At 46.1% G+C, this 7,626-nt stretch overlaps 1 long non-coding RNA gene across 2 annotated transcripts; it reads left to right on the plus strand.

Moving 5' to 3' along the window:
- Positions 1-1,001: 1,001 nt before the first annotated feature.
- Positions 1,002-6,742, plus strand: LOC121137240. 2 transcript variants are annotated; one of them, XR_005874481.1, is made up of 3 exons: positions 1,002-1,240; positions 2,193-2,394; positions 6,657-6,742. It is a non-coding gene; the product is annotated as an uncharacterized LOC121137240 (long non-coding RNA). The 2 variants fall into 2 exon arrangements; XR_005874480.1 differs by lacking the exon at positions 6,657-6,742 and adding an exon at positions 2,620-2,738.
- Positions 6,743-7,626: the final 884 nt, after the last annotated feature.

The raw sequence follows: 7,626 nt of genomic DNA on the forward strand, positions 1-7,626 counted from the left end.
CTCCGGCCCCAGCACCGGAATGCGTTACATCTGTGTGTTCATGCCCAGCTTTTCTTTGGCTTCTGGGGATTCAAACTCCAGTCCTCAAACGTGTGCAGAACAGGCTCCTGCACGTGGAGCCACTTCTCTAGCCTCTTTCTTGTTGAAACACAGGCTCCTGTATCTCAGGCTGGTCTTCAACTTGCTGGGTAGCTGAGAATGGCGCTGGATCTTCCTGCCTTAGCCTCTGAGTGCTGGGATTACAGGTGCGTGGCACCATGCTCGGTTTCCGCAGTGCTGGACATCAAGCCCAGGGTCCCCTGCCTGCTAGGCAAGCACTCCACTAATTGCGCCCCTCCCCCAGCTTCATGGGCGCTTTCTTGCTTTCTTGCAGCATGGCTTTTGCCAGTACTTATTCTACACTCTGTGAAGTCCCCCACCTCACTCCCAGTTCTTTCCTCCCTCCTCATAATGGCAAAGACGGTACTGCTTAGCACCCCACCCCATGGGTGTCACCTGCTTCAGCCTTTGTATGGGACCCTGGAAGAGTCTCTGCCAAAAGTGACAAGACAAAGCCACAACAGCACCAATGCAGCAGAGGGACAGTGGTCTTTCTTCTCTTGAGCCATTCCGGCATTTATCCTTCCAGGGTTCCTCAGGGAAAAATGAATCATACCTTCCTGGCATATGCTTAGGTCATTTAAACCATCTGCTGTAAAAAGAAAGAGAAGAAACTCAAACAGAAGGGTTGTATTTTAATGTTTTAGTTAAGCAAAAGCCATTATTTAGGAGGCAGTGGCAGGCAAAAGCAGTCTTCTTGGCAAAGCCTCATTTTTTTTTTTGCTTAAAATGTTTAGAAGGGAGAAATTTCTATTCCTTCTTGTCCAAATTATGAGTCTAATTAGTCAAACCACAAGAACAGTGCTGTAAAGAAGTGATTCTGAAGAAAGGATCTCACTCTCTCGTTCATCAGTCACTGCTGTCCTCACAATGAGAGCATCACTGTTCCTCTGGCAGCAGCTGCCTCCAGTTTCCCTTCACTCCCGAGCTAACAGGCTTCCCCAGACACAGAAGGGAGAAAGGAAGCAAGCCTCCCTGGACTGCAGCTACCCCAGTTCCTACGCGACACCACACTCACCAGCCTCTTGGAAAGGCAGGCAGAGTTCACTGGCTCCCATGAAAACACCAGAATCAAAGGTCAAGGAGATTTCTGGTGTGGCACTCATGTGGACCAGCCATGTCCTCAGGCTACTGGCAGCTGGTAAGCCTCCTCGCCTACTGTTGTCTTCTGCCCATGGAGCCTTGTTCAGTCATATAATTTGAGGGCTGGTAGGAGGGCTGTTCAATTCTCTTTGTGGTTTTATAATTCCCTCCCTCCTCTCTCCTGCTGCCCCTCCCTCCACCTCACTTCTCTCTGCTTTTATTCTTCCTTCATCCCTCCCCTTCCCTACCCCCTCCTTCTTCTGCTCTTTTGGGGTAACCGATTCAGAGAATCACTTGCATCTCTCCCCCATATTCCCTGCCCTTTTATTCCTGCTGCCCTTCCTGTGGATGCTCTCCAGGCCTTCCAGGTTCCCTAATCTAAGCTCAGAGCAGATGCGTGGGGCTCAGGGGAGGATCTGTGAAGGGAAACACGGAGAGGAAGGGGTAGAAGGCTGGGTAAGTACACGGATGCCTGAGAGTGCATGAAACTCTTGGAGGAAACACAGCAGCTGACAACCAGTGGCGCTGGCTCAGTCTGACATAGCTGACTCAATGGCAAAAGGAATGGGCCTTGCCAATGTGACTGCTATACACAGGACACATGCAGAAGCAAGCTCAGAATTTCAAACTGCCCCAAAAGCAACAGAGGAGGGATGAGAAAGGCAACTAGGAACGAAAAGAGAGAGGAAAGAGTTTTATAGGAGGAAGTATTGGCCTTTTTAAAAAGATACACACACACACACACACACAGACAGACAGACAGAGACAGACAGAGAGAGAGAGAGACCCACAGTCCATATCAAAGCATTCATTACTCTGAACCAAACTCATACAGCTGAAATCCAGACTCCTAAGCTTCCTTCTTGCTGTCAGTAGCATCATGGAGGAACAAGTGTAGCAGATTCAAAGAAAAAAGGAGACAGTGAGTGAGCCCTTGACACACAGGCTCTCACACGAGCAGACCCACGGGATGGATCACAGGTCCTCACCTCATTATTCTCCCCTCTCAGACTCCAGTGAGTTCGGTCAGCCTCCAAGGACCAAAAAGCATTAAGAACAGCAGCACCAGCCATCAGCCTGACATGAGCTAAGATCTTATAAGCTGGAATGTCAGTTAGCATTACACAGCCTTGGGAATAACAATGAAATGCCACTGAAGGCTTCACTCTGATTGAGAGACTGCTCTTGTTATGGTGCCAGTCCTGTGACAAGGTATGTGACAACACATCTAATGCTTGCCAGGTCTGGGTAAGGAGTGAGGACACTTGTGTGCAGGGCTCCTGGGAGCAACCACCCTTCTGCAACCTAAATAAGCCTGTGGATGCTGCAAAGCTACCCAGAATCAGGCTCTTCCCAATAATATCCCTAAGGGGAGGGGGATGGAGGGCAGCCAGGTTCATTACTAGATTTCAGCTTTTTAATTTCACTTGGATCCAGGCATGCCACCTATCAAAGAGAAAAGGAAAGTTCCAGAAACTCTTCACCGTTTCAGAAAACCATAGCTGGAATGTTCCAGAAAACTTAGTCATCTGGACATTAAAGATGATCTGACTCCACTGTCCAGTTTGTTTGTTTCCTTCATTCTCATTGTACCATGAACTGTGGAACTCAAACTCATGTCCCAGGAAATTACTGAAAACAGCCATTCATGTGTTCCTATTGGAGCTTTCAAAATGGAAAGGTGGGGATGGGTGGGGAGATGATCTCATCACTCCTGTGTGGTATTGCATGTACCTTTGGAGATTTCCAAGGACTAGGTTAAATATGTCTAGAAACAGAAACACGTGTTTAGAGGCACTTCATCCACCAAGACAGAAAATGTTATGGAACAAAGAGGGAACCTTTGGAAAAGAAGAGGGGAAGTATAATCCAAGCCCACTATCATGTGTTTCAGTAGGTGGAAATTTCCTCTGAAGGGAGTTGAAATTTGGTTTATAACTTTGCCATCAGGAAGAAGCATGGCTTTCCAAAAGTCAACATGACCTCCCCCAGATTCAGTGAGAGGACAAAGACCACACTATCCAAACACACAGGCATAATCTGGACCTTGCTTCAAATGCAATGGAAACAAGGAGACTGCTTTTTTCTGTTCTATTTTGTTTGGGTGTTTCTAAAACTCACTTAAGTAAGGACCTGAGGGCTAAGTCTCAAACTCCAAAACAGTCAGATAAATGGCTGATGATTCTGCAAAATTCACCTCCCAAAGTACAACCGTTTTTCATGGCTGCCTTGATAAATTACCACAATCCTAGTGCTTTAACCAGTGGATGTTTATCCTGTCATACTTCGAGAGGCCAGACATCATCCTAAATCAGAGTGAGGCAGAGCTGCCCTCCTCTTTGTACTGCAGGGGTGGTGTGTGGCAGGCTTTTCCTGGGGACTCAGCCTCTGACCACAGAGAGGGAACCGACACAGACCTGATGCCACAAAGCTTAACTTGGGAACCTGTGGGCTTTATTGGGTTACTTACAGGAGCTGAAATGACTCAGAAAGATTATGCACCAAATCTGGACGCCCAGAGAGCACTGCCCCGCCTGAAGGCAGCCCCACAGCTTGGAGTATGTCCTTTCCAGGCAGTTCAGCTAGTCTTTATTTCTCCCAGGCAGTTGGCTGGACTCTGATTCCACCAGACCGGGGTTGCCTGAAAGTCTCCTTGCAGCTTGGCTGGTCTGGGAGCAACTCTTAGGAGGCTTTGCTGTTTATATACTCTAGATGAGTGTGTAGCAGCGTGAGGGAGTAGTGAATCTGGCCGTTTCTGGAAGCTATTTTGAGCTTTTTAGACATTTCTTAAGGAACTACCCTATAGTATTTCACCTCCCTCTTGGAATAACCTGTTGTTTCACCTGCCTGTAAACATCCTGTCTGAAGAAGTTTCCCTCCAAGATGGAAGGTTTTAATATCCCAGAAAACTGCAACAGGAGGGCCCTTCTTCACTTCGGCCCATTCCTGTGGTTCAGTCACTTGAGGCCACATAATTCTGACTGTCAAGACTCGGACATATCTTTTGGGAAGTCACAGGGTCTGCTCACTACCAAATGCACACTCCAGATTTCTGGGTCTGCAAAATTCCAATGATTTGAAAATAGAAAATATTTACTCCATCTTTCACTGCTGATGGAAAGGAAATTGTCACCCTTTTCTGCATTTGCTATAAGAAATCAGCTGGCGGGCACCTCCGAGGTTAGTGCTGGAAATCTGGTGCAAGGGCGTCCCAAGTCACCTGTCTATATGGAGGAAATATAAGCAGCTAACTACTATCGATTACCTACATGGAAGAAAACATGCCTGGCTTTCATGGTACCAGCTTGGGCATGGTGACTGCATTTTCAGAAGCAAGCAAGTGAGGCTGAGAAAACATCTGCACATGACATGCTAGAAGGTTGGGGAAAATCATCGGATGTAAAAAAGAAAAGTCTTATCATTAGTGCTGTGCCCAAATTCTGAACCTCCAAATCACCAAGAGACTCGATCCAATACAAAAACAAAGAATCTTTAATTAATTAATGAGCTAACTGTATTAACTCAGGTCCTCCGTCTGTCTGACACAGCGGCTGGAGAGAGAAGGACCTGGTGGAACCACAGGGCAGGAAATTTATTGGGGTACAGCAAGGGGAGTATCTGGGGACCCGCAAGAGTCTCAGGATTGCTGCACTTCCAGCCTTAGGCAACCTGTCCTTGCGTTGATTGGTCAACTACACCTGCAGGAATGGTTGCTATGGACTATACCCCCTCCCAGGGCAGTTGTTATGCTCTGTATTCCACTGTTACCTGAAAGCACACTCAGAGCCCGCCAGCTAACTTCTGATTGGTTCCTTGCCATATGGAGGCTATCTGGCTTCATAATTACTGAGGCAAGGTCGGGCAACGTTAGCAGGTCAGCACATGTGGCTGAGTCAGAGGCCTTTATCTTGCTGGGTCTTTTCTGCAGCCTGTCATGGCTGGCAAAGCAGGGGCTGGGTGAGGGACTGGTTCCTTCAGTTAGTAGCTGAGATACCTTGAACAAATTATTGCTATTTTATGTTTCCTTTTTTTTACCATAAGGTGGTATAATATTTCTCTCATGGTTTATGAAATTCAAATAGATAAGAATTTTAAACTTTTAGAAATAATGTTTGGTATATGTATGACTACGCAAATGCTCACTAATTTTTTTAAAGTTTGTAATAAAATATTTGACATAGCATCAACCTCCCCCCACCCACCCAGGGCTCACAGAACTATGCAGAAGTGGAGACTGAAAGATTGTAAGAGCCAAAGGTGATGGATGACACCAAAGAAACAGTGTCTTCTAGACACAGCAGGACTGATGCACATATAAACTCACAGAGACTGTAGAAGCATGCGCAGGACCTGCATAGACCCAAGACAGATGGGATTCCAGTACTGAGAGGGGACATGAACACGAGTCCCCATCCTTTACTGAGAAACCATCTCCAACTGATAATCATTTGCAAAGGAAAGACTACTTCTCTCCAATGGAGTCTCACTAGGTATACAAACCACACTTCATGACAGACCTGGTACTTAGCAGTAGATGGCAAACACAAAATGAACTCAGTGATGTTTTGTTTTTTGTTTGCCTCATCTTTCCTTTGGGGCATTTTTTTTTAACCTTATTGGTCTTTTGCTTGAGTATTATGATTTCCAATTTTGTGTATTTATGGTTTGTGTGTATGTCTACATATGTGTTTCTTTTCTTTAAATTCTGTTTTACTGGTCAGTTTGTATTCTAAAGAAAGACAAAGAAGGCTTGGAGTTTGATGGGTGGGGAGAGATCAAGGAGGACATGAAGGAGGAGAAACTATGATGGAAAACTATTGTATTAAAATTATTTTCGGCCGGGCGTTGGTGGCGCACGCCTTTAATCCCAGCACTCGGGAGGCAGAGGCAGGGGGATCTCTGTGAGTTCGAGACCAGCCTGGACTACCAAGCAAGTTCCAGGACAGCCTCCAAAGCCACAGAGAAACCCTGTCTCGAAAAACCAAAAAAAAAAAAATTTTCAGTGAAAAAGAGAAAAAACTTTAAAGGCAGTAAGACTTGAAGGGACACTAGCCCAGTTGATCATGTGGCATTGGCCGGCCTTGCCCTTCTTCTCTGCCTTGCTAAAAACCATTAGATTACATTCCTAAAGCTAGCTACCAAGGTCTAGTTCCTTATTTGGCCACTTCCTCCTCCTGAGGCTGACTGTCAAAGTCCAGCAATCAAAAGCCCCCTTTTGTTCACCTAATTAACACACCCAATTAAAATTAAACACCCCATCCTAAAACAACTTCCCCTTTACCTCCTTAAACTGCCGTTTACCTATGTACCATGTTTTGTTTCCTCTCTATCAAAAGGCAGTCCTCTGTTCCCCTGGGACAAATGCCTCTTCCCCCTTTCCTTTAGCCCTTCCCCCTTCTCCCTTCTCCCCCATTTCCTTTACCACTGCATCCTAGCCCATTCTAACACAGACCTCCCCATCTTCTCCTCTTAAGGTTGACACCTGAAAGACCGTTTGCTGATGTTTTCTGCCTGAGTCAGAAAGCAGCCACCTTTCTTCCTGCATAATAAAGGATCTCTGTGAAAACAGGTGTTTGGGTGTGGTTTATGCCTAATCTGGGGTCTAGGAGGAAGCCCCCATGGTTTGCGAATCTCCTTCAACATGTATCTGGGTTTAGAGCTTCAAGAGGTTTGATCTACCATTGCTTGGCCTCAGGTTCTTGGACAGAACATCAGGGTAGTGAGAGCATGTAGCAGGGGAATCTCTTCACCTTGTGGTAGACAGGAAGCTGAGTAGAAGACAGGAAGGGACAGTCAGAAGTCACTCCCAAAGACCTGCACAGTGACCTACTGCCTCTAACCAGGCCTTTCTCCTTTAGTTTCCACAACCTCCCAAAGTAGAGCCACTAACTGAAGACCAAGTGTTCAATATCTGAATGCATGAAAGACAAGATGTATTCAAACCATGCCATTCCATCTCTGGTGCCCAGAGTCTCATGGGTCTCCCATAGTACAAAATGCAGCTAGTCCATCTCCGGGAGTTCCCAAATTCTTGAAAGTTCCAACGTTGTTCAAAAGTCTAACTCAGCTAACTCTACTGAGTCTAAAGATAACCTCATTATTTAGACTCTACTGAGTCTAAAGATAATCCCCTATTATTTTTTAAAGCAGGCTGGGGAGACAGCTCAGCAGGCAATGCATTTGCTATTTGCTGCCAAACAAGTGTGAGGACCAGAGTTTGGATCTCCAGCACACATGTGGATGCAAGGTGGGCATAGAGGCCTCTCTTAATCACAGTGTTCAGATAGTAAGCGAAGAAATCACTGGAGCAAGCCAGCTAGCCAGATTAGCCAAGTTGGTGAGTTCTGGGTTCAGTTAAGAGACTCTGTATTAACACAGACACAATCAAGGAAGACATCTGACATGAACCTCTGACTTCCACATGCACATGAGCACATGTGTGCC

Source organism: Mesocricetus auratus, unplaced genomic scaffold (genome assembly GCF_017639785.1).
Source record: "Mesocricetus auratus isolate SY011 unplaced genomic scaffold, BCM_Maur_2.0 Super-Scaffold_100676, whole genome shotgun sequence".
Lineage (NCBI taxonomy): Eukaryota > Metazoa > Chordata > Mammalia > Rodentia > Cricetidae > Mesocricetus > Mesocricetus auratus.